Source organism: Pseudophryne corroboree, chromosome 11 (genome assembly GCF_028390025.1).
Source record: "Pseudophryne corroboree isolate aPseCor3 chromosome 11, aPseCor3.hap2, whole genome shotgun sequence".
In the NCBI taxonomy this organism is placed as follows: domain Eukaryota; kingdom Metazoa; phylum Chordata; class Amphibia; order Anura; family Myobatrachidae; genus Pseudophryne; species Pseudophryne corroboree.
The window spans coordinates 184,671,098-184,698,861 of record NC_086454.1 but is presented as its reverse complement, the minus strand read 5'-3'; the positions used below and the strand labels follow the sequence as shown (position 1 = coordinate 184,698,861).

At 34.8% G+C, this 27,764-nt stretch overlaps 9 non-coding genes across 9 annotated transcripts; all 9 read left to right on the top strand.

The window, feature by feature from the left end:
• Window positions 1-1,271: 1,271 nt before the first annotated feature.
• On the top strand, window positions 1,272-1,344 carry TRNAV-UAC (transfer RNA valine (anticodon UAC)). The gene has a single exon. It is a non-coding gene; the product is annotated as a tRNA-Val (tRNA).
• Window positions 1,345-3,268: 1,924 nt separating this feature from the next.
• TRNAV-UAC (transfer RNA valine (anticodon UAC)) lies at window positions 3,269-3,341 on the top strand. Its single transcript has one exon. It is a non-coding gene; the product is annotated as a tRNA-Val (tRNA).
• Window positions 3,342-5,264: 1,923 nt separating this feature from the next.
• TRNAV-UAC (transfer RNA valine (anticodon UAC)) lies at window positions 5,265-5,337 on the top strand. Its single transcript has one exon. It is a non-coding gene; the product is annotated as a tRNA-Val (tRNA).
• A 1,925-nt stretch (window positions 5,338-7,262) lies between these two features.
• On the top strand, window positions 7,263-7,335 carry TRNAV-UAC (transfer RNA valine (anticodon UAC)). The gene has a single exon. It is a non-coding gene; the product is annotated as a tRNA-Val (tRNA).
• A 1,925-nt stretch (window positions 7,336-9,260) lies between these two features.
• TRNAV-UAC (transfer RNA valine (anticodon UAC)) lies at window positions 9,261-9,333 on the top strand. Its single transcript has one exon. It is a non-coding gene; the product is annotated as a tRNA-Val (tRNA).
• Window positions 9,334-21,219: 11,886 nt separating this feature from the next.
• On the top strand, window positions 21,220-21,292 carry TRNAV-UAC (transfer RNA valine (anticodon UAC)). The gene has a single exon. It is a non-coding gene; the product is annotated as a tRNA-Val (tRNA).
• Window positions 21,293-23,216: 1,924 nt separating this feature from the next.
• On the top strand, window positions 23,217-23,289 carry TRNAV-UAC (transfer RNA valine (anticodon UAC)). Its single transcript has one exon. It is a non-coding gene; the product is annotated as a tRNA-Val (tRNA).
• Window positions 23,290-25,213: 1,924 nt separating this feature from the next.
• On the top strand, window positions 25,214-25,286 carry TRNAV-UAC (transfer RNA valine (anticodon UAC)). The gene has a single exon. It is a non-coding gene; the product is annotated as a tRNA-Val (tRNA).
• A 1,926-nt stretch (window positions 25,287-27,212) lies between these two features.
• TRNAV-UAC (transfer RNA valine (anticodon UAC)) lies at window positions 27,213-27,285 on the top strand. Its single transcript has one exon. It is a non-coding gene; the product is annotated as a tRNA-Val (tRNA).
• The last annotated feature ends 479 nt before the right edge of the window (window positions 27,286-27,764 follow it).

The window sequence follows — 27,764 nt, the reverse complement described above, 5'->3', positions numbered from 1 at the left end:
TTATGCTTAAGTTATGTTGTGAAAGGGCATTTATTTATATGTAGTATTTGTAATACAGGCACTTTATGGTAACATGGCAAGAAAAATCACTGAAAAGTGATTTTGATAAGAGTGACACTTGCAGATGATAATTGGTCAAAATGTTAGAAATAATGATTTTTGTGTATATAGTTTTTCAAATTATAAATATTCACTTGAAAAGCTTCAAAAATTCTTTATTTAAAATGGGAATATGCAGGTTTATTCAACATTGCACACATTGCTCTTTGCTAAATTTTTATTTTAAATGTTGGGTAATGCAAGTTTGGTCAACCATGTTACAACTGTCTTTATCTATGTACCCACTATACAATTATTAAAGTCAATTGCAAAAAATTGGTTGCTCATCCTGTTTTACTGGGTCGTGTTTTTAAATGACCATTTGGTGTATTTCCGATAAACCAGAGAACTGATGGTCACAAACACACTCCTTCGGTTATTGAATCGGTCAGCCAAGATAAAAAAAATCTCAGCCTACTATATTAGTGCACTATGTGGTACTTGGAGGTTCTCGATAAACTGACCATATTTTCTGCATTTTTTCATGACTAAGTCATGCTGCTTAATTGCAGACATATGAAAATGTAGTGTTGTGCGACATATAATTGGATTTTTAAACAAAATCACTTAGTGTGTACTTTAGATTTTGGGGCATTTGATTGTCAAGATGACCATAAATATCTTCTAGTGTGAGAACATTTTATGTTGTGGTTTCATAGCATAGTGGTTAGCATATCTGCTTTACACGGAGAAAGTCCTGAGTTCAATCCCAAGTGAACCCATATTTATTAAAAAATCCAGTAAACTGTGATCTTGATAAGAGTACTTACAGTAGATAATAATTGGTCAAGATGTTAGAAATAAAGAATTTTGTATATTTGTTTTCTTCAAATTAAAAATAATCACTTAAAAAACTTTGCAAAATGCTTACTTTAAAATGGATATACACATTTATTTATCATTGCAGTCATTGCTTTTTAATAAAGATTAATATTAAATGTTTAATTATGCAAGGTTGGTCAACCAGGCTATAACTTTCTTTAGCTAGGTGTACCACTATTAAGTATTGGGTCAATTTGCCAAAAATATGGTGCTCTGATTTTTTAAAATTATATATAATGAAAGAACAATCACTTTGACGTTTCACCGATAATCCGGAACAGTTTACCAAAAATCACTACGACTGTCAGGACAACCAAAAAATTGAACAGTTTGTTATTGTATTGCATATTGGTTTCATAGTGTAGTGGTTATCACATCTGCTTTACACGCAGAAGGTCCTGGGTTCAATCCCCAGTGGAACCATATTTTTGCACTAATTTATGATTTATGAAAATTTTCTTCACTATCATTCTTATAACATCTGACCTGCTACTGCTCAATGTGAAACATGTCATTTGTTCACTTACAAAATTCAATTTCTTCTCTAAATATGGAAATAAATGTTATTTTTAATATCTATTAGCTTTTAATTATAAAATAACTTATTACAGCAAACAACTGATTAAAAATCTGGAGCAGATTCAAATAATCTTCTTGTTTTATAAGAAATTGGTAGCAATGTATCATATATTTCATTTATAGTAAACAAATAAATTGTAGTATCATATCTAACTACCTTTTTCCATAAATCATCTTAACTGAGTACAGTTAAATAAATCACTTAAACCAACATTTCCATCACCAGTTCACCAAAGCACAGCTATTCTTTCCAGGACTTCACTGTTCACATGACTTCACTAGCAACTTGATAATGCTGCCAAGGTTTGGTATTGCATGATTAATGCATGATAAACTGCAATCATGTTTTGATGTAGCTAATATTCACTTCCAGATTATTTACTTTAAATGTAAATAAATATTTCCATAATTACTATGTGCAAGTTTAGCAAAAATGCTGATAGATTTGACTTCTGGATAGATAGTATATTGATTATTACTAAAGTCTTTTTCGAGTATTATGCTTAAGTTATGTTGTGAAAGGGCATTTATTTATATGTAGTATTTGTAATACAGGCACTTTATGGTAACATGGCAAGAAAAATCACTGAAAAGTGATTTTGATAAGAGTGACACTTGCAGATGATAATTGGTCAAAATGTTAGAAATAATGATTTTTGTGTATATAGTTTTTCAAATTATAAATATTCACTTGAAAAGCTTCAAAAATTCTTTATTTAAAATGGGAATATGCAGGTTTATTCAACATTGCACACATTGCTCTTTGCTAAATTTTTATTTTAAATGTTGGGTAATGCAAGTTTGGTCAACCATGTTACAACTGTCTTTATCTATGTACCCACTATACAATTATTAAAGTCAATTGCAAAAAATTGGTTGCTCATCCTGTTTTACTGGGTCGTGTTTTTAAATGACCATTTGGTGTATTTCCGATAAACCAGAGAACTGATGGTCACAAACACACTCCTTCGGTTATTGAATCGGTCAGCCAAGATAAAAAAAATCTCAGCCTACTATATTAGTGCACTATGTGGTACTTGGAGGTTCTCGATAAACTGACCATATTTTCTGCATTTTTTCATGACTAAGTCATGCTGCTTAATTGCAGACATATGAAAATGTAGTGTTGTGCGACATATAATTGGATTTTTAAACAAAATCACTTAGTGTGTACTTTAGATTTTGGGGCATTTGATTGTCAAGATGACCATAAATATCTTCTAGTGTGAGAACATTTTATGTTGTGGTTTCATAGCATAGTGGTTAGCATATCTGCTTTACACGGAGAAAGTCCTGAGTTCAATCCCAAGTGAACCCATGTTTATTAAAAAATCCAGTAAACTGTGATCTTGATAAGAGTACTTACAGTAGATAATAATTGGTCAAGATGTTAGAAATAAAGAATTTTGTATATTTGTTTTCTTCAAATTAAAAATAATCACTTAAAAAACTTTGCAAAATGCTTACTTTAAAATGGATATACACATTTATTTATCATTGCAGTCATTGCTTTTTAATAAAGATTAATATTAAATGTTTAATTATGCAAGGTTGGTCAACCAGGCTATAACTTTCTTTAGCTAGGTGTACCACTATTAAGTATTGGGTCAATTTGCCAAAAATATGGTGCTCTGATTTTTTAACATTATATATAATGAAAGAACAATCACTTTGACGTTTCACCGATAATCCGGAACAGTTTACCAAAAATCACTACGACTGTCAGGACAACCAAAAAATTGAACAGTTTGTTATTGTATTGCATATTGGTTTCATAGTGTAGTGGTTATCACATCTGCTTTACACGCAGAAGGTCCTGGGTTCAATCCCCAGTGGAACCATATTTTTGCACTAATTTATGATTTATGAAAATTTTCTTCACTATCATTCTTATAACATCTGACCTGCTACTGCTCAATGTGAAACGTCATTTGTTCACTTACAAAATTCAATTTCTTCTCTAAATATGGAAATAAATGTTATTTTTAATATCTATTAGCTTTTAATTATAAAATAACTTATTACAGCAAACAACTGATTAAAAATCTGGAGCAGATTCAAATAATCTTCTTGTTTTATAAGAAATTGGTAGCAATGTATCATATATTTCATTTATAGTAAACAAATAAATTGTAGTATCATATCTAACTACCTTTTTCCATAAATCATCTTAACTGAGTACAGTTAAATAAATCACTTAAACCAACATTTCCATCACCAGTTCACCAAAGCACAGCTATTCTTTCCAGGACTTCACTGTTCACATGACTTCACTAGCAACTTGATAATGCTGCCAAGGTTTGGTATTGCATGATTAATGCATGATAAACTGCAATCATGTTTTGATGTAGCTAATATTCACTTCCTGATTATTTACTTTAAATGTAAATAAATATTTCCATAATTACTATGTGCAAGTTTAGCAAAAATGCTGATAGATTTGACTTCTGGATAGATAGTATATTGATTATTACTAAAGTCTTTTTCGAGTATTATGCTTAAGTTATGTTGTGAAAGGGCATTTATTTATATGTAGTATTTGTAATACAGGCACTTTATGGTAACATGGCAAGAAAAATCACTGAAAAGTGATTTTGATAAGTGTGACACCTGCAGATGATAATTGGTCAAAATGTTAGAAATAATGATTTTTGTGTATATAGTTTTTCAAATTATAAATATTCACTTGAAAAGCTTCAAAAATTCTTTATTTAAAATGGGAATATGCAGGTTTATTCAACATTGCACACATTGCTCTTTGCTAAATTTTTATTTTAAATGTTGGGTAATGCAAGTTTGGTCAACCATGTTACAACTGTCTTTATCTATGTACCCACTATACAATTATTAAAGTCAATTGCAAAAAATTGGTTGCTCATCCTGTTTTACTGGGTAGTGTTTTTAAATGACCATTTGGTGTATTTCCGATAAACCAGAGAACTGATGGTCACAAACACACTCCTTCGGTTATTGAATCGGTCAGCCAAGATAAAAAAAATCTCAGCCTACTATATTAGTGCACTATGTGGTACTTGGAGGTTCTCGATAAACTGACCATATTTTCTGCATTTTTTCATGACTAAGTCATGCTGCTTAATTGCGGACATATGAAAATTCAGTGTTGTGCGACATATAATTGGATTTTTAAACAAAATCACTTAGTGTGTACCTCAGGTTTTGGGGCATTTGATTGTCAAGATGACCATAAATATCTTCTAGTGTGAGACCAGTTAATGTTTTAGTTTCATAGCATTGTGGTTAGCATATCTGCTTTACACAGAGAAAGTCCTGAGTTCAATCCCAAGTGAATCCATATTTATTTAAAAAATCCAGTAAACTGTGATCTTGATAAGAGTACTTACAGTAGATAATAATTGGTCAAGATGTTAGAAATAAAGAATTTTGTATATTTGTTTTCTTCAAATTAAAAATAATCACTTAAAAAACTTTGCAAAATGCTTACTTTAAAATGGATATACACATTTATTTATCATTGCAGTCATTGCTTTTTAATAAAGATTAATATTAAATGTTTAATTATGCAAGGTTGGTCAACCAGGCTATAACTTTCTTTAGCTAGGTGTACCACTATTAAGTATTGGGTCAATTTGCCAAAAATATGGTGCTCTGATTTTTTAAAATTATATATAATGAAAGAACAATCACTTTGACGTTTCACCGATAATCCGGAACAGTTTACCAAAAATCACTACGACTGTCAGGACAACCAAAAAATTGAACAGTTTGTTATTGTATTGCATATTGGTTTCATAGTGTAGTGGTTATCACATCTGCTTTACACGCAGAAGGTCCTGGGTTCAATCCCCAGTGGAACCATATTTTTGCACTAATTTATGATTTATGAAAATTTTCTTCACTATCATTCTTATAACATCTGACCTGCTACTGCTCAATGTGAAACATGTCATTTGTTCACTTACAAAATTCAATTTCTTCTCTAAATATGGAAATAAATGTTATTTTTAATATCTATTAGCTTTTAATTATAAAATAACTTATTACAGCAAACAACTGATTAAAAATCTGGAGCAGATTCAAATAATCTTCTTGTTTTATAAGAAATTGGTAGCAATGTATCATATATTTCATTTATAGTAAACAAATAAATTGTAGTATCATATCTAACTACCTTTTTCCATAAATCATCTTAACTGAGTACAGTTAAATAAATCACTTAAACCAACATTTCCATCACCAGTTCACCAAAGCACAGCTATTCTTTCCAGGACTTCACTGTTCACATGACTTCACTAGCAACTTGATAATGCTGCCAAGGTTTGGTATTGCATGATTAATGCATGATAAACTGCAATCATGTTTTGATGTAGCTAATATTCACTTCCAGATTATTTACTTTAAATGTAAATAAATATTTCCATAATTACTATGTGCAAGTTTAGCAAAAATGCTGATAGATTTGACTTCTGGATAGATAGTATATTGATTATTACTAAAGTTTTTTTCGAGTATTATGCTTAAGTTATGTTGTGAAAGGGCATTTATTTATATGTAGTATTTGTAATACAGGCACTTTATGGTAACATGGCAAGAAAAATCACTGAAAAGTGATTTTGATAAGTGTGACACTTGCAGATGATAATTGGTCAAAATGTTAGAAATAATGATTTTTGTGTATATAGTTTTTCAAATTATAAATATTCACTTGAAAAGCTTCAAAAATTCTTTATTTAAAATGGGAATATGCAGGTTTATTCAACATTGCACACAGTGCTCTTTACTAAAGTTTTATTTTAAATGTTGGGTAATGCAAGTTTGGTCAACCATGTTACAACTGTCTTTATCTATGTAGCCACTATACAATTATTAAAGTCAATTGCAAAAAATTGGTTGCTCATCCTGTTTTACTGGGTAGTGTTTTTAAATGACCATTTGGTGTATTTCCGATAAACCAGAGAACTGATGGTCACAAACACACTCCTTCGGTTATTGAATCGGTCAGCCAAGATAAAAAAAATCTCAGCCTACTATATTAGTGCACTATGTGGTACTTGGAGGTTCTCGATAAACTGACCATATTTTCTGCATTTTTACATGACTAAGTCATGCTGCTTAATTGCGGACATATGAAAATTCAGTGTTGTGCGACATATAATTGGATTTTTAAACAAAATCACTTAGTGTGTACCTCAGGTTTTAGGGCATTTGATTGTCAAGATGACCTTAAATATCTTCTAGTGTGAGAACAGTTTATGTTTTTGTTTCATAGCATTGTGGTTAGCATATCTGCTTTACACAGAGAAAGTCCTGAGTTCAATCCCAAGTGAATCCATATTTATTTAAAAAATCCAGTAAACTGTGATCTTGATAAGAGTACTTACAGTAGATAATAATTGGTCAAGATGTTAGAAATAAAGAATTTTGTATATTTGTTTTCTTCAAATTAAAAATAATCACTTAAAAAACTTTGCAAAATGCTTACTTTAAAATGGATATACACATTTATTTATCATTGCAGTCATTGCTTTTTAATAAAGATTAATATTAAATGTTTAATTATGCAAGGTTGGTCAACCAGGCTATAACTTTCTTTAGCTAGGTGTACCACTATTAAGTATTGGGTCAATTTGCCAAAAATATGGTGCTCTGATTTTTTAAAATTATATATAATGAAAGAACAATCACTTTGACGTTTCACCGATAATCCGGAACAGTTTACCAAAAATCACTACGACTGTCAGGACAACCAAAAAATTGAACAGTTTGTTATTGTATTGCATATTGGTTTCATAGTGTAGTGGTTATCACATCTGCTTTACACGCAGAAGGTCCTGGGTTCAATCCCCAGTGGAACCATATTTTTGCACTAATTTATGATTTATGAAAATTTTCTTCACTATCATTCTTATAACATCTGACCTGCTACTGCTCAATGTGAAACATGTCATTTGTTTACTTACAAAATTCAATTTCTTCTCTAAATATGGAAATAAATGTTATTTTTAATATCTATTAGCTTTTAATTATAAAATAACTTATTACAGCAAACAACTGATTAAAAATCTGGAGCAGATTCAAATAATCTTCTTGTTTTATAAGAAATTGGTAGCAATGTATCATATATTTTATTTATAGTAAACAAATAAATTGTAGTATCATATCTAACTACCTTTTTCCATAAATCATCTTAACTGAGTACAGTTAAATAAATCACTTAAACCAACATGTACATCACCAGTTCACCAAAGCACAGCTATTCTTTCCAGGACTTCACTGTTCACATGACTTCACTAGCAACTTGATAATGCTGCCAAGGTTTGGTATTGCATGATTAATGCATGATAAACTGCAATCATGTTTTGATGTAGCTAATATTCACTTCCAGATTATTTACTTTAAATGTAAATAAATATTTCCATAATTACTATGTGCAAGTTTAGCAAAAATGCTGATAGATTTGACTTCTGGATAGATAGTATATTGATTATTACTAAAGTCTTTTTCGAGTATTATGCTTAAGTTATGTTGTGAAAGGGCATTTATTTATATGTAGTATTTGTAATACAGGCACTTTATGGTAACATGGCAAGAAAAATCACTGAAAAGTGATTTTGATAAGTGTGACACCTGCAGATGATAATTGGTCAAAATGTTAGAAATAATGATTTTTGTGTATATAGTTTTTCAAATTATAAATATTCACTTGAAAAGCTTCAAAAATTCTTTATTTAAAATGGGAATATGCAGGTTTATTCAACATTGCACACATTGCTCTTTGCTAAATTTTTATTTTAAATGTTGGGTAATGCAAGTTTGGTCAACCATGTTACAACTGTCTTTATCTATGTACCCACTATACAATTATTAAAGTCAATTGCAAAAAATTGGTTGCTCATCCTGTTTTACTGGGTAGTGTTTTTAAATGACCATTTGGTGTATTTCCGATAAACCAGAGAACTGATGGTCACAAACACACTCCTTCGGTTATTGAATCGGTCAGCCAAGATAAAAAAAATCTCAGCCTACTATATTAGTGCACTATGTGGTACTTGGAGGTTCTCGATAAACTGACCATATTTTCTGCATTTTTTCATGACTAAGTCATGCTGCTTAATTGCGGACATATGAAAATTCAGTGTTGTGCGACATATAATTGGATTTTTAAACAAAATCACTTAGTGTGTACCTCAGGTTTTGGGGCATTTGATTGTCAAGATGACCATAAATATCTTCTAGTGTGAGACCAGTTAATGTTTTGGTTTCATAGCATTGTGGTTAGCATATCTGCTTTACACAGAGAAAGTCCTGAGTTCAATCCCAAGTGAATCCATATTTATTTAAAAAATCCAGTAAACTGTGATCTTGATAAGAATACTTACAGTAGATAATAATTGGTCAAGATGTTAGAAATAAAGAATTTTGTATATTTGTTTTCTTCAAATTAAAAATAATCACTTAAAAAACTTTGCAAAATGCTTACTTTAAAATGGATATACACATTTATTTATCATTGCAGTCATTGCTTTTTAATAAAGATTAATATTAAATGTTTAATTATGCAAGGTTGGTCAACCAGGCTATAACTTTCTTTAGCTAGGTGTACCACTATTAAGTATTGGGTCAATTTGCCAAAAATATGGTGCTCTGATTTTTTAAAATTATATATAATGAAAGAACAATCACTTTGACGTTTCACCGATAATCCGGAACAGTTTACCAAAAATCACTACGACTGTCAGGACAACCAAAAAATTGAACAGTTTGTTATTGTATTGCATATTGGTTTCATAGTGTAGTGGTTATCACATCTGCTTTACACGCAGAAGGTCCTGGGTTCAATCCCCAGTGGAACCATATTTTTGCACTAATTTATGATTTATGAAAATTTTCTTCACTATCATTCTTATAACATCTGACCTGCTACTGCTCAATGTGAAACATGTCATTTGTTCACTTACAAAATTCAATTTCTTCTCTAAATATGGAAATAAATGTTATTTTTAATATCTATTAGCTTTTAATTATAAAATAACTTATTACAGCAAACAACTGATTAAAAATCTGGAGCAGATTCAAATAATCTTCTTGTTTTATAAGAAATTGGTAGCAATGTATCATATATTTTATTTATAGTAAACAAATAAATTGTAGTATCATATCTAACTACCTTTTTCCATAAATCATCTTAACTGAGTACAGTTAAATAAATCACTTAAACCAACATGTACATCACCAGTTCACCAAAGCACAGCTATTCTTTCCAGGACTTCACTGTTCACATGACTTCACTAGCAACTTGATAATGCTGCCAAGGTTTGGTATTGCATGATTAATGCATGATAAACTGCAATCATGTTTTGATGTAGCTAATATTCACTTCCAGATTATTTACTTTAAATGTAAATAAATATTTCCATAATTACTATGTGCAAGTTTAGCAAAAATGCTGATAGATTTGACTTCTGGATAGATAGTATATTGATTATTACTAAAGTCTTTTTCGAGTATTATGCTTAAGTTATGTTGTGAAAGGGCATTTATTTATATGTAGTATTTGTAATACAGGCACTTTATGGTAACATGGCAAGAAAAATCACTGAAAAGTGATTTTGATAAGTGTGACACCTGCAGATGATAATTGGTCAAAATGTTAGAAATAATGATTTTTGTGTATATAGTTTTTAAAATTATAAATATTCACTTGAAAAGCTTCAAAAATTATTTATTTAAAATGGGAATATGCAGGTTTATTCAACATTGCACACATTGCTCTTTGCTAAATTTTTATTTTAAATGTTGGGTAATGCAAGTTTGGTCAACCATGTTACAACTGTCTTTATCTATGTACCCACTATACAATTATTAAAGTCAATTGCAAAAAATTGGTTGCTCATCCTGTTTTACTGGGTAGTGTTTTTAAATGACCATTTGGTGTATTTCCGATAAACCAGAGAACTGATGGTCACAAACACACTCCTTCGGTTATTGAATCGGTCAGCCAAGATAAAAAAAATCTCAGCCTACTATATTAGTGCACTATGTGGTACTTGGAGGTTCTCGATAAACTGACCATATTTTCTGCATTTTTTCATGACTAAGTCATGCTGCTTAATTGCGGACATATGAAAATTCAGTATTGTGCGACATATAATTGGATTTTTAAACAAAATCACTTAGTGTGTACCTCAGATTTTGGGGCATTTGATTGTCAAGATGACCATAAATATCTTCTAGTGTGAGAACAGTTTATGTTGTGGTTTCATAGCATAGTGGTTAGCATATCTGCTTTACACGGAAAAAGTCCTGAGTTCAATTCCAAGTGAGCCCATATTTATTAAAAAATCCAGTAAACTGTGATCTTGAAAAGAGTACTTACAGTAGATAATAATTGGTCAAGATGTTAGAAATAAATAATTTTGTATATTTGTTTTCTTCAAATTAAAAATAATCACTTAAAAAACTTTGCAAAATGCTTACTTTAAAATGGATATACAGATGTAGTCACCTTTATCTTGACTGTTTCTCCGCCGAGACGGGTGTTTAGTCATGCTAAGGCGATAGCTGAGTTCAATCACAGGTAGGCGCATTGAGGCGATCTAGATACTCATCATGCATTACACATCTCCACCACTGTGTGGCTAATGCTCCACCAATCCAGTACTTTCGATCGTACAGTATAGCGGCGGATTGATCTACAGCTCTGGCAATACTGTAGGCGTAACGGGAGGCGGTGGAAAAAGTATGGAGTACTGTATGTGTATGGAGACGCAACTACAGTAATTGTGTAAAAGGAAGAATGTACAGGACAATGTATAAACACCGTGCTTTTAAAATACATGAGCGTCTGGGAATGGAGGGCTACAGTAGCTAGCAGGAGGCAGTGGAAAATACCGTGCTTTACAAATGCGAGCGTCCGAGTCCTCTAAAGCATAAACCAACACCAATGGGGTGGGGGCCGGGCGCTGTTTGCAGTACTTTCACACATGAAATTGGGAGTCTCTCATGAGGTGTCGTGGGCTAGGGGTGAAGGCTCTCACCTCCCACGCTGGGGGTCCAGGGTTCGTGACGTGATGTGCCTTCTTTTTTTTTGAAATGCAATTACATGAGCGTCCGAGTCCACTACGGCATACTGTAAACCAACACCAATGGGAAGGAAATGCCAACCATTTGTTTTATGTGTTCCCGTGACATTCATTTAAAAAAAAAAAAAATTCTCTCTAATACATCCAATGGAAGGATGCACACAGGTTTCACATAAATCAAAGTACATCTGCAGGAGCGATTCTTTACGCTAAATGCAACTGCACAACGGCAATGAGTAGAAATGAGTGTATTCTGACGCTACTAAGTGAGCAAAACAGTACTACAGTATACAGTAGATATTCGGCGTTTGTGTATTGCACATGACCTGAATTCCCTCCCTGTCTACTGCATGATCTGTGCAGGCTCCCAGGGGGAAGGGCAATAGGCTAGCAGGAGGCGGTGGAAAATACCGTGCTTTACAAATGCGAGCGTCCGAGTCCTCTAAGGCATAAACCAACACCAATGGGGTGGGGGCCGGGCGCTGTTTGCAGTACTTTCACACATGAAATTGGGAGTCTCTCATGAGGTGTCGTGGGCTAGGGGTGAAGGCTCCCACCTCCCACGCTGGGGGTCCAGGGTTCGAGACGTGATGTGCCTTCTTTTTTTTTTTTTATTGTAATAATACACTGTATTATTTTATCTACATTGTAAGACAGTCAATGGAAAGGTGCACACAAGTTACATATAAATCAGAGTACATCTGCAGGAGCGATTCTTTACGCTAAATGCAACTAAACAGCGGGAATGAAATGAGGGTATTCTGACACTACTAACTGAGCAAAACAGTACTGAAGATCTTCAGCGTTTGTGTATTGCACATGACCTGAATTCCCTCCCTGTGCAGGCTCCCAGGGGGGAAGGGCGATGGGGGTAGGGGGAGACGATGGGAAATACTGTACTGTGCCTTTGAAATGCAATTACATGAGCGTCCGAGTCCACTACGGCATACTGTAAACCAACACCAATGGGAAGGAAATGCCAACCATTTTTTTTATGTGTTACCGTGACATTCATTTAAAAAAAATTTTTTTTCTCTCTAATACATCCAATGGAAGGATGCACACAGGTTTCACATAAATCAAAGTACATCTGCAGGAGCGATTCTTTACGCTAAATGCAACTGCACAACGGCAATGAGTAGAAATGAGTGTATTCTGACGCTACTAAGTGAGCAAAACAGTACTACAGTATACAGTAGATATTCGGCGTTTGTGTATTGCACATGACCTGAATTCCCTCCCTGTCTACTGCATGATTTGTGCAGGCTCCCAGGGGGGGAAGGGCAATAGGCTAGCAGGAGGCGGTGGAAAATACCGTGCTTTACAAATGCGAGCGTCCGAGTCCTCTAAGGCATAAACCAACACCAATGGGGTGGGGGCCGGGCGCTGTTTGCAGTACTTTCACACATGAAATTGTGAGTCTCTCATGAGGCGTCGTGGGCTAGGGGTGAAGGCTCCCACCTCCCACACTGGGGGTCCAGGGTTCGAGACGTGATGTGCCTTCTTTTTTTTTTTTTTATTGTAATAATACACTGTATTATTTTATCTACATTGTAAGACAGTCAATGGAAAGGTGCACACAAGTTACATATAAATCAGAGTACATCTGCAGGAGCGATTCTTTACGCTAAATGCAACTAAACAGCGGGAATGAAATGAGGGTATTCTGACACTACTAACTGAGCAAAACAGTACTGTAGATCTTCAGCGTTTGTGTATTGCACATGACCTGAATTCCCTCCCTGTGCAGGCTCCCAGGGGGGAAGGGCGATGGGGGTAGGGGGAGACGATGGGAAATACTGTACTGTGCCTTTGAAATGCAATTACATGAGCGTCCGAGTCCACTACGGCATACTGTAAACCAACACCAATGGGAAGGAAATGCCAACCATTTGTTTTATGTGTTCCCGTGACATTCATTTAAAAAAAAAAATTTTTCTCTCTAATACATCCAATGGAAGGATGCACACAGGTTTCACATAAATCAAAGTACATCTGCAGGAGCGATTCTTTACGCTAAATGCAACTGCACAACGGCAATGAGTAGAAATTAGTGTATTCTGACGCTACTAAGTGAGCAAAACAGTACTACAGTATACAGTAGATATTCGGCGTTTGTGTATTGCACATGACCTGAATTCCCTCCCTGTCTACTGCATGATCTGTGCAGGCTCCCAGGGGGGAAGGGCAATAGGCTAGCAGGAGGCGGTGGAAAATACCGTGCTTTACAAATGCGAGCGTCCGAGTCCTCTAAGGCATAAACCAACACCAATGGGGTGGGGGCCGGGCGCTGTTTGCAGTACTTTCACACATGAAATTGGGAGTCTCTCATGAGGCGTCGTGGGCTAGGGGTGAAGGCTCTCACTTCCCACGCTGGGGGTCCAGGGTTCGAGACGTGATGTGCCTTCTTTTTTTTTTTTATTGTAATAATACACTGTATTATTTTATCTACATTGTAAGACAGTCAATGGAAAGGTGCACACAAGTTACATATAAATCAGAGTACATCTGCAGGAGCGATTCTTTACGCTAAATGCAACTAAACAGCGGGAATGAAATGAGGGTATTCTGACACTACTAACTGAGCAAAACAGTACTGTAGATCTTCAGCGTTTGTGTATTGCACATGACCTGAATTCCCTCCCTGTGCAGGCTCCCAGGGGGGAAGGGCGATGGGGGTAGGGGGAGACGATGGGAAATACTGTACTGTGCCTTTGAAATGCAATTACATGAGCGTCCGAGTCCACTACGGCATACTCAAAACTAAGGTAAGCACAAAGTACAGTACATGAACTACGCTTATCCCGGTGTAATTGAGCTAGGGGATTGTGACGCTCCTTCAGCATTGCCCCCTGGACTGTAAAATGTATGCCATACTGTATCTCACTACACATCCGAGCGCTGCCACGTGCTGGGGGTTCACGGTCGGCGGCCATTTTGTCAGGTTGCTCAGCGATCGAGCTCGGTATAACGTAATGTGCATAGACCTCGCTTATCCCGGTGTAATTGAGCTAGGGGATTGTGACGCTCCTTCAGCATTGCCCCCTGGACTGTAAAATGTATGCCATACTGTATCTCACTCCATATCCGAGCGCTGCCACGTGCTGGGGGTTCACGGTCGGTGGCCATTTTGTCAGGTTGCTCAGCGATCGAGCTCGGTATAACGTAATGTGCATAGACCTCGCTTATCCCGGTGTAATTGAGCTAGGGGATTGTGACGCTCCTTCAGCATTGCCCCCTGGACTGTAAAATGTATGCCATACTGTATCTCACTCCATATCCGAGCGCTGCCACGTTCTGGGGGTTCACGGTCGGCGGCCATTTTGTCAGGTTGCTCAGCGATCGAGCTCGGTATAACGTAATGTGCATAGACCTCGCTTATCCCGGTGTAATTAAGCTAAGGGATTGTGACGCTCCTTCAGCATTGCCCCCTGGCCTGTAAAATGTATACCATACTGTATCTCACTCCATATCCGAGCGCTGCCACGTGCTGGGGGTTCACGGTCGGTGGCCATTTTTAGTGTGCATAGAACTCGCTTATCCACATAGGCCCCTGTGTTTTTAACTACTATATTGAGATGCACATTTCTAGGCCTACAGTATTTAATATACAGTAAGCAGCATTGTTGTTAGGCAATAATTGAAGAATTTACATACAGTACTGACATGTACTGTATGTAATGCTTGTACATCATGTCAGTCGACCCTTATGCTGTACACTACTGTAAGTCTCACAGGGCCCATGCACTTCCAAGGAGGGTTATTTACTGTACTGTATCTGTTTCATACAGGAAACTAATTGCAGTCCATAACACTGAAGGGGTATTTTCAGTACTGTACAGTATACAATACTTAAATTTGAACATCAGGTACTGGATAGTAAACATGTACAGTATTAACTTCTATCATAAAACTCTTATGCATTTTCAGATGTGTAAATTTTAGACTACAGTATTCACAAATGTTTTTTCTCCATACAGGAATTATAGTTGGACAACATGCCAGTAACTATCAACAAAATGATGAGCAAGATAATCGCCAACATGAAAAAAGAAAATAAAACCATCAAAGAGATCCATGCATGGCTCAAGGAAAGTGGCATTATAGTCACTTTAGAAACGGTGCGCTATCATGCATTCGAGAGAACAACGCCCAGATTTGTATTTCCTACAAAATGCACATGGTACGTACTGTACACTACTGTAATGTTTAAATGACTTGCTTTATACCATAGACAATTTTTTGGAAATAAAATAAAAACTTCATCAATTGTAACTGTGATTGTGCTGTTCATGAATTCATATTTTTCATACTGTATTGTACTGTAGGAGAGTGCAACAAATTGTGGAGGAACTAACTCGTGAGGATGATGAGCGTACTGCTTTGCAAATAAAACGAATTCTCCATTCCAAGTATGACCTGGACATATCGGCCACCAGCATCAGAAGGATGCGACGGAAAATGGGATAGACCTTTGGCGCAACAAGGTAAAATACTGAAAGCAGTATAAACCATACAGTAAATGCACGGTTAATAATCCCTTGATACGTGATATAACAATGCCATAAATCATTATACAGAGTGTGTACTTTATACTATATACAGTATGTGTGTGTGTATATACTGTATATATTCTATCCCAAAAGAGATACCTACTGTATAGGCACTCAGAGACAGCAATGAAGCATTGCCGGCTTATTGTGATGATTACATACTGTATACTGTGTGTGTGTGTGTGTGTGTGTGTGTACAGTATGTATATATATATTACTCTGTATGTACCTTAATGTATGTACAGTTTAATGTATACAGTAGGTATATAATACAGTATACTGCACATACAGTCTACTGTATATACAGTAATCTGTAAATCTGTAATTTCATAACTGTATCTGATTTCATTATTTTTGGCTCTTCACAGGATATCTCCAATGATAAGAGATGTGAATAAAGAAAAGAGAGTGGAACAGGCACGGCGATGGATTGAGAGTGGTGAAACATTTGATGATGTCATTTTCACAGATGAATCGTCTGTTGCCCTTGAGCGGTTATCCAGAATGTCATTCAGGAAACGTAACCATATCTCATTAAAACCACGCCCAAAGCATCCATTGAAAGTCCATGTATGGGGAGGCATATCACGATTAGGAGCTGGTCCCCTATTATTTTTCGAAGGTACAGTACTATACTTTATTCTGTGCCTGTGTTCTGTAAAAATACATGCTGTACTGTAGAGTACATGTAACTGCACAATAAAAGGAGTTGCTTATTAATGAACAACATTTTTTGATTTCTGTAGGGATCATGGATAAGAAATTTTTCCAAGAAACAATAGTAGAGGAATGTATGGTGCCATTTGTGAATAAATATTACCCAACTCACCATAGGATATTCCAAGACAATGATCCTAAACACTCCGCCTCAGCCAAATTTATGGAAGAGAAAAGTATGAATTGGGAACGCACACCACCAGAGTGAGTATTCTTTCAACAGTGTACAAGTAAAATTTTGGATAGCACTCTAGAACTGTAAATGTATTTTTTTGTTTAATAAACAGTACAATATTGTATGTTTAATTTTCTCTATTTACTGTAATGTCATTAATTTTTTCTATACGCTTTTTTTTTATTTTTATATAGATCACCAGACATGAACCCAATCGAATTAGTGTGGGCTCAATTGAAGAGGTACATTAGGAGTGTTGCAAAGCCAACAACAAAACAGCAACTGTTGGATGGGATAAAGAAATTTTGGCTAGAAGTACTCACACCTGAACATTGTAATAATTATATAAATCACCTGTATAAAGTATTACCTGTTGTAGTCGAAAGAAATGGTCAAGCCACAAATATGTAGTTCTGTACTGTATTTTCTGTTTAAAATTTTAAATTGGTGCATTATTAAAAAAAAATATAAAATTGCCTTTGTCTGATTATTGCATAAACTAATGTAGAATATTATACAGTAGTAATGTTATTGATGTGTATGAACAGTTATTTTCAGTTTTATAAGTCCTGAATAAGAGTACTGTACATTTAGATCAGTGCAGTACATGGAATCGGATGTTGTAACACTTTTTTTTACATTAATATTGATGCTTTTCCAATAAATATTCAATTTTACAGTATGGTACGGTACAGTACATGAGGGTACCTGTACAGTATGATACGTCATTATGGGGGAGAAATACTGTATCCACTAAATGTACAGTAAAATGTTTTTTTCTTATTACAAACACACAAATGCATCTCAGATGGAAATATGCTATACACAGCAGACAGCTTATGGTGACAGAACTTCCCTACTGTATCCCCACCCATAGTCGTGGTATATTTTAGATTGCCTAATGAGACACTCCTGCAGCATTGCCAATGATTCATGTAAAACCTGTGTGCAAACAGTATCTGTATTGAATGCAAAGTACAATAAGAGTGCAGTATACAGTATTATCAGAGCCAAACCTGACCAACATGATGCCCTAGGCTAGATTTTGGCTGATGCCCTCTTGCACAGATGCTACGTAGTTCCGCCTCTAACCCTGCACCCCTTTCCCAGCACCATCACCCATTTTGGCGCTCCTACCCCCTATAATCTAAATAAGAACAATGTGCACATTTAGTGCCAGCCCAAAACAGTGTACAGTATGTTCTTGCTGGGAAGGGGCATGGTAACACAATAATACCCGAAGATGAAATGACACAACACAGTACTGCAACTTTATTCACATTATATCATGCAGTGGTGTCTCTTATTCTCATTACATCATATCATAGTACCACATTACTCCTAACAGTAATGCCCCTTATTCAAATTACACCCCACCACAGTCATCTTTATTTACATTAGACCACAGGTTCTCAAACTCAGTCCTCAGGACCCCACACAGTGCAGGTTTTGCAGGTCTCACAGAATCACAAGTGAAAAAATTAGCTCCACCTACTGTATGGACCTTCTAAAATGTGTCAGTTAGTAATTAATACACCTGTGCACTTGCTGGTTTACCTGCAAAACATGCACTGTGTGGGGTCCTGAGGACCAAGTTTGAGAACCACTGCATTAGACCATGCAGTAGTGCCCTTTCCTTATGTTACACCAGAAAATATTGTAGTACACCTTATACACATACAGTACAGTAATGCCACGCATTAGTAATGCATTTCATATTTACATTTTCTGATTTAATTTCATAGAGCCACAGTCACTCACAGAATATAGGCATGTACTGTAGCATCTCATTTTATTCAGCAGAAGCTGATTATTCCCGTTTGGCTAGTTTGCCGCCTCTGTACAGTATATTACAATAGAAAAAAGTTATAGTGTCAGTGAAAAAAGCACCTCATGACAGATACTGTACACAAGCTCATGTCTAAATACTGTATACTGTAAGCAGTGACATTAAGGGGTACAGTATATGCAATTGCGGTCGAATTCCGGCAGGAATACGGAAAAAATGGACACGGGATCCCCCATCTTTTTAGAACCAGCACCGGGCTCTGCGCCTGGTCCTGGTGCAAAAAATAAGGGGGACAAAAAAGCGTAGGGGTTCCCCATATTTTTTGAACCAGCACTGGGCTCCACTAGCTGGACAGATAATGCACAGCCGGGGGACACTTTTATACCGGTCCCTGCGGCCATGGAATTAAATACCCAACTAGTCACACCTGGCCGGGGTACCCTGGAGGAGTGGGGGCCCCTTAAATCAAGGGGACCCCCCCTCCAGCCACTCGATTATCTCTATCGCCCCTGTGTATTGTAGCTAGGGGATTGTGACGCTCCTTCAGCATTGCCCCGTAGCCTGCAAAATCTGTGCTGTTATTTGCTCCATAGCTGAGTGCCTCCTAGGAGCTAGGAGTCACAGGCGGTAGCCATTTCAATTGAGTCTGCCCTGCTATAGAATTGTATGTGTACAGTACCGTACGGTGCATAGAACCTTTACAGTAGAAACTCTCCTGCAGCTTTGGCCTGCTTTACTGTATGTAAAACTTGTGTTTTGTCAGTTTGCTATGCGACCGAGCCCGGTGTAACGTACTGTAATGTGCATAGACCTCGCTTATCTCTGTGTATTTTGGCTAGGGGATTGTGATGCTCCTTCAGCATCGCCCCGTAACCTGCACAGCTTTTGCCATTTCTCATTCCATACCCGACTGCTGCCTGCCACGAGGTGGGGGTTCAGGAGGTGGGGGTTCAGGGGTAGTGGTCATTTTGACAGTGTGCTATGCGATTGAGTCCGGTGTACCGTAATACTGTATGCAATCCTACAGTAGCTTATCCCCATCGCCCCTGTGTATTTTGGCTAGGGGATTGTGACGCTCCTTCAGCATTGCCCCATAACCTGCACAAGGGTTCAGGGGCGGCGGCCATTTTGCCAGTGTGCTACTGTATGTAAACGAGTCCGGTGTACCATAATGTGCATACTGTGTATTTTAGCTAGGGGATTGTGACGCCCCTTCAGCATTGCCCCATAGTCTGTACAATCTGGACTATTACTTGCTCCGTAGCCTAGGGCCTCTGTGGGGCAAGGAGTCATAGGTGGTAGTCATTTCTATTCAGTCTGCCCAGCTACAGAATTGTATGTGTACTGTACGGAGCATAGAACCTTAACCTGCATAGAACCTGCACATTATGGTACACCGGACTCGATCGCATAGAACCGCTCATGCAGCTTTGCCCTGGTTTATATGAATAAAAAAAATAATAAAGTGTCTGAAAAAAACTAACATGCATTCGTACTTAAGGAATCGAACCCGGGACTCTGAGTATAGGAAGCAAAACACTTCACCACTTCGCCGCAGACAAATGCATAAATCCATTGGTTTTGATTATGCTGTAATGGCTACGGGATTAGGACGATAACATACTGTACAAAATTCCTAATCTTGAGAGGCAATAGTGAACTTGTAACACACATCCATTTGCGACAGTGTACACTACTGGTTTTACAGTACTGTATGTTTTGTCTGCGGGACTTGGACGCTCACATACAGTATTCATAAAGTATTGTAGATGGATCGTATACAGTACTGTATGCTGTACTATTTGCGTCGGTGTCGTATATACAGTACTGTATTAAATAATGCAGCGTAATGAGTATTTACTGTATGCAGCGTAATGAGACGCCTTAGTAAAGTAGTCCTTATTATGTATTTCAGTATTGTATTTTACGGGAGACCACACGCATGCGCAGTGGTGATTGTAAAAAACGACATCTGGTTGCTGATCGCAGGTATTACACGTAAAGGTAACGCCAAACGCCATGTCTGCCTCCGTGCGATTAGGTACGCCTCTCTGTGACTAGACGCGCCTCCCTACGCTGCATATGCTCGATCGGGACAAACGCCTCAGCCACTCAAGATAAAGGTGGCTACATCTGTACACATTTATTTATCATTGCAGTCATTGCTTTTTAATAAAGATTAATATTAAATGTTTAATTATGCAAGGTTGGTCAACCAGGCTATAACTTTCTTTAGCTAGGTGTACCACTATTAAGTATTGGGTCAATTTGCCAAAAATATGGTGCTCTGTTTTTTTAAAATTATATATAATGAAAGAACAATCACTTTGACGTTTCACCGATAATCCGGAACAGTTTACCAAAAATCACTACGACTGTCAGGACAACCAAAAAATTGAACAGTTTGTTATTGTATTGCATATTTGTTTCATAGTGTAGTGGTTATCGCATCTGCTTTACACACAGAAGGTCCTGGGTTCAATCCCCAGTGGAACCATATTTTTGCACTAATTTATGATTTATGAAAATTTTCTTCACTATCATTCTTATAACATCTGACCTGCTACTGCTCAATGTGAAACATGTCATTTGTTCACTTACAAAATTCAATTTCTTCTCTAAATATGGAAATAAATGTTATTTTTAATATCTATTAGCTTTTAATTATAAAATAACTTATTACAGCAAACAACTGATTAAAAATCTGGAGCAGATTCAAATAATCTTCTTGTTTTATAAGAAATTGGTAGCAATGTATCATATATTTCATTTATAGTAAACAAATAAATTGTAGTATCATATCTAACTACCTTTTTCCATAAATCATCTTAACTGAGTACAGTTAAATAAATCACTTAAACCAACATTTCCATCACCAGTTCACCAAAGCACAGCTATTCTTTCCAGGACTTCACTGTTCACATGACTTCACTAGCAACTTGATAATGCTGCCAAGGTTTGGTATTGCATGATTAATGCATGATAAACTGCAATCATGTTTTGATGTAGCTAATATTCACTTCCAGATTATTTACTTTAAATGTAAATAAATATTTCCATAATTACTATGTGCAAGTTTAGCAAAAATGCTGATAGATTTGACTTCTGGATAGATAGTATATTGATTATTACTAAAGTCTTTTTCGAGTATTATGCTTAAGTTATGTTGTGAAAGGGCATTTATTTATATGTAGTATTTGTAATACAGGCACTTTATGGTAACATGGCAAGAAAAATCACAGAAAAGTGATTTTGATAAGTGTGACACCTGCAGATGATAATTGGTCAAAATGTTAGAAATAATGATTTTTGTGTATATAGTTTTTCAAATTATAAATATTCACTTGAAAAGCTTCAAAAATTCTTTATTTAAAATGGGAATATGCAGGTTTATTCAACATTGCACACATTGCTCTTTGCTAAATTTTTATTTTAAATGTTGGGTAATGCAAGTTTGGTCAACCATGTTACAACTGTCTTTATCTATGTACCCACTATACAATTATTAAAGTCAATTGCAAAAAATTGGTTGCTCATCCTGTTTTACTGGGTAGTGTTTTTAAATGACCATTTGATGTATTTCCGATAAACCAGAGAACTGATGGTCACAAACACACTCCTTCGGTTACTGAATCGGTCAGCCAAGATAAAAAAAATCTCAGCCTACTATATTAGTGCACTATGTGGTACTTGGAGGTTCTCGATAAACTGACCATATTTTCTGCATTTTTTCATGACTAAGTCATGCTGCTTAATTGCGGACATATGAAAATTTAGTGTTGTGCGACATATAATTGGATTTTTAAACAAAATCACTTAGTGTGTACCTCAGATTTTGGGGCATTTGATTGTCAAGATGACCATAAATATCTTCTAGTGTGAGAACAGTTTATGTTGTGGTTTCATAGCATAGTGGTTAGCATATCTGCTTTACACGGAGAAAGTCCTGAGTTCAATCCCAAGTGAACCCACATTTATTCAAAAATCCAGTAAACTGTGATCTTGATAAGAGTACTTACAGTAGATAATAATTGGTCAAGATGTTAGAAATAAAGAATTTTGTATATTTGTTTTCTTCAAATTAAAAATAATCACTTAAAAAACTTTGCAAAATGCTTACTTTAAAATGGATATACACATTTATTTATCATTGCAGTCATTGCTTTTTAATAAAGATTAATATTAAATGTTTAATTATGCAAGGTTGGTCAACCAGGCTATAACTTTCTTTAGCTAGGTGTACCACTATTAAGTATTGGGTCAATTTGCCAAAAATATGGTGCTCTGTTTTTTTAAAATTATATATAATGAAAGAACAATCACTTTGACGTTTCACCGATAATCCGGAACAGTTTACCAAAAATCACTACGACTGTCAGGACAACCAAAAAATTGAACAGTTTGTTATTGTATTGCATATTGGTTTCATAGTGTAGTGGTTATCACATCTGCTTTACACGCAGAAGGTCCTGGGTTCAATCCCCAGTGGAACCATATTTTTGCACTAATTTATGATTTATGAAAATTTTCTTCACTATCATTCTTATAACATCTGACCTGCTACTGCTCAATGTGAAACATGTCATTTGTTCACTTACAAAATTCAATTTCTTCTCTAAATATGGAAATAAATGTTATTTTTAATATCTATTAGCTTTTAATTATAAAATAACTTATTACAGCAAACAACTGATTACAAATCTGGAGCAGATTCAAATAATCTTCTTGTTTTATAAGAAATTGGTAGCAATGTATCATATATTTCATTTATAGTAAACAAATAAATTGTAGTATCATATCTAACTACCTTTTTCCGTAAATCATCTTAACTGAGTACAGTTAAATAAATCACTTAAACCAACATTTCCATCACCAGTTCACCAAAGCACAGCTATTCTTTCCAGGACTTCACTGTTCACATGACTTCACTAGCAACTTGATAATGCTGCCAAGGTTTGGTATTGCATGATTAATGCATGATAAACTGCAATCATGTTTTGATGTAGCTAATATTCACTTCCAGATTATTTACTTTAAATGTAAATAAATATTTCCATAATTACTATGTGCAAGTTTAGCAAAAATGCTGATAGATTTGACTTCTGGATAGATAGTATATTGATTATTACTAAAGTCTTTTTCGAGTATTATGCTTAAGTTATGTTGTGAAAGGGCATTTATTTATATGTAGTATTTGTAATACAGGCACTTTATGGTAACATGGCAAGAAAAATCACAGAAAAGTGATTTTGATAAGTGTGACACCTGCAGATGATAATTGGTCAAAATGTTAGAAATAATGATTTTTGTGTATATAGTTTTTCAAATTATAAATATTCACTTGAAAAGCTTCAAAATTTCTTTATTTAAAATGGGAATATGCAGGTTTATTCAACATTGCACACATTGCTCTTTGCTAAATTTTTATTTTAAATGTTGGGTAATGCAAGTTTGGTCAACCATGTTACAACTGTCTTTATCTATGTACCCACTATACAATTATTAAAGTCAATTGCAAAAAATTGGTTGCTCATCCTGTTTTACTGGGTAGTGTTTTTAAATGACCATTTGATGTATTTCCGATAAACCAGAGAACTGATGGTCACAAACACACTCCTTCGGTTATTGAATCGGTCAGCCAAGATAAAAAAAATCTCAGCCTACTATATTATTGCACTATGTGGTACTTGGAGGTTCTCGATAAACTGACCATATTTTCTGCATTTTTTCATGACTAAGTCATGCTGCTTAATTGCGGACATATGAAAATTTAGTGTTGTGCGACATATAATTGGATTTTTAAACAAAATCACTTAGTGTGTACCTCAGATTTTGGGGCATTTGATTGTCAAGATGACCATAAATATCTTCTAGTGTGAGAACAGTTTATGTTGTGGTTTCATAGCATAGTGGTTAGCATATCTGCTTTACACGGAGAAAGTCCTGAGTTCAATCCCAAGTGAACCCACATTTATTCAAAAATCCAGTAAACTGTGATCTTGATAAGAGTACTTACAGTAGATAATAATTGGTCAAGATGTTAGAAATAAAGAATTTTGTATATTTGCTTTCTTCAAATTAAAAATAATCACTTAAAAAACTTTGCAAAATGCTTACTTTAAAATGGATATACACATTTATTTATCATTGCAGTCATTGCTTTTTAATAAAGATTAATATTAAATGTTTAATTATGCAAGGTTGGTCAACCAGGCTATAACTTTCTTTAGCTAGGTGTACCACTATTAAGTATTGGGTCAATTTGCCAAAAATATGGTGCTCTGTTTTTTTAAAATTATATATAATGAAAGAACAATCACTTTGACGTTTCACCGATAATCCGGAACAGTTTACCAAAAATCACTACGACTGTCAGGACAACCAAAAAATTGAACAGTTTGTTATTGTATTGCATATTGGTTTCATAGTGTAGTGGTTATCACATCTGCTTTACACGCAGAAGGTCCTGGGTTCAATCCCCAGTGGAACCATATTTTTGCACTAATTTATGATTTATGAAAATTTTCTTCACTATCATTCTTATAACATCTGACCTGCTACTGCTCAATGTGAAACATGTCATTTGTTCACTTACAAAATTCAATTTCTTCTCTAAATATGGAAATAAATGTTATTTTTAATATCTATTAGCTTTTAATTATAAAATAACTTATTACAGCAAACAACTGATTACAAATATGGAGCAGATTCAAATAATCTTCTTGTTTTATAAGAAATTGGTAGCAATGTATCATATATTTCATTTATAGTAAACAAATAAATTGTAGTATCATATCTAACTACCTTTTTCCAGAAATCATCTTAACTGAGTACAGTTAAATAAATCACTTAAACCAACATTTCCATCACCAGTTCACCAAAGCACAGCTATTCTTTCCAGGACTTCACTGTTCACATGACTTCACTAGCAACTTGATAATGCTGCCAAGGTTTGGTATTGCATGATTAATGCATGATAAACTGCAATCATGTTTTGATGTAGCTAATATTCACTTCCAGATTATTTACTTTAAATCTAAATAAATATTTCCATAATTACTATGTGCAAGTTTAGCAAAAATGCTGATAGATTTGACTTCTGGATAGATAGTATATTGATTATTACTAAAGTCTTTTTCGAGTATTATGCTTAAGTTATGTTGTGAAAGGGCATTTATTTATATGTAGTATTTGTAATACAGGCACTTTATGGTAACATGGCAAGAAAAATCACTGAAAAGTGATTTTGATAAGTGTGACACCTGCAGATGATAATTGGTCAAAATGTTAGAAATAATGATTTTTGTGTATATAGTTTTTAAAATTATAAATATTCACTTGAAAAGCTTCAAAAATTCTTTATTTAAAATGGGAATATGCAGGTTTATTCAACATTGCACACATTGCTCTTTGCTAAATTTTTATTTTAAATGTTGGGTAATGCAAGTTTGGTCAACCATGTTACAACTGTCTTTATCTATGTACCCACTGTACAATTATTAAAGTCAATTGCAAAAAATTGGTTGCTCATCCTGTTTTACTGGGTAGGGTTTTTAAATGACCATTTGGTGTATTTCCGATAAACCAGAGAACTGATGGTCACAAACACTCCTTCGGTTATTGAATCGGTCAACCAAGATGAAAAAAAAAAATCTCAGCCTACTATATTAGTGCACTATGTGGTACTTGGAGGTTCTCGATAAACTGACCATATTTTCTGCATTTTTTCATGACTAAGTCATGCTGCTTAATTGCGGACATATGAAAATTCAGTATTGTGCGACATATAATTGGATTTTTAAACAAAATCACTTAGTGTGTACCTCAGATTTTGGGGCATTTGATTGTCAAGATGACCATAAATATCTTCTAGTGTGAGAACAGTTTATGTTGTGGTTTCATAGCATAGTGGTTAGCATATCTGCTTTACACGGAGAAAGTCCTGAGTTCAATCCCAAGTGAACCCACATTTATTAAAAAATCCAGTAAACTGTGATCTTGATAAGAGTACTTACAGTAGATAATAATTGGTCAAGATGTTAGAAATAAAGAATTTTGTATATTTGTTTTCTTCAAATTAAAAATAATCACTTAAAAAACTTTGCAAAATGCTTACTTTAAAATGGATATACACATTTATTTATCATTGCAGTCATTGCTTTTTAATAAAGATTAATATTAAATGTTTAATTATGCAAGGTTGGTCAACCAGGCTATAACTTTCTTTAGCTAGGTGTACCACTATTAAGTATTGGGTCAATTTGCCAAAAATATGGTGCTCTGTTTTTTTAAAATTATATATAATGAAAGAACAATCACTTTGACGTTTCACCGATAATCCGGAACAGTTTACCAAAAATCACTACGACTGTCAGGACAACCAAAAAATTGAACAGTTTGTTATTGTATTGCATATTGGTTTCATAGTGTAGTGGTTATCACATCTGCTTTACACGCAGAAGGTCCTGGGTTCAATCCCCAGTGCAACCATATTTTTGCACTAATTTATGATTTATGAAAATTTTCTTCACTATCATTCTTATAACATCTGACCTGCTACTGCTCAATGTGAAACATGTAATTTGTTCACTTACAAAATTCAATTTCTTCTCTAAATATGGAAATAAATGTTATTTTTAATATCTATTAGCTTTTAATTATAAAATAACTTATTACAGCAAACAACTGATTACAAATATGGAGCAGATTCAAATAATCTTCTTGTTTTATAAGAAATTGGTAGCAATGTATCATATATTTCATTTATAGTAAACAAATAAATTGTAGTATCATATCTAACTACCTTTTTCCATAAATCATCTTAACTGAGTACAGTTAAATAAATCACTTAAACCAACATTTCCATCACCAGTTCACCAAAGCACAGCTATTCTTTCCAGGACTTCACTGTTCACATGACTTCACTAGCAACTTGATTATGCTGCCAAGGTTTGGTATTGCATGATTAA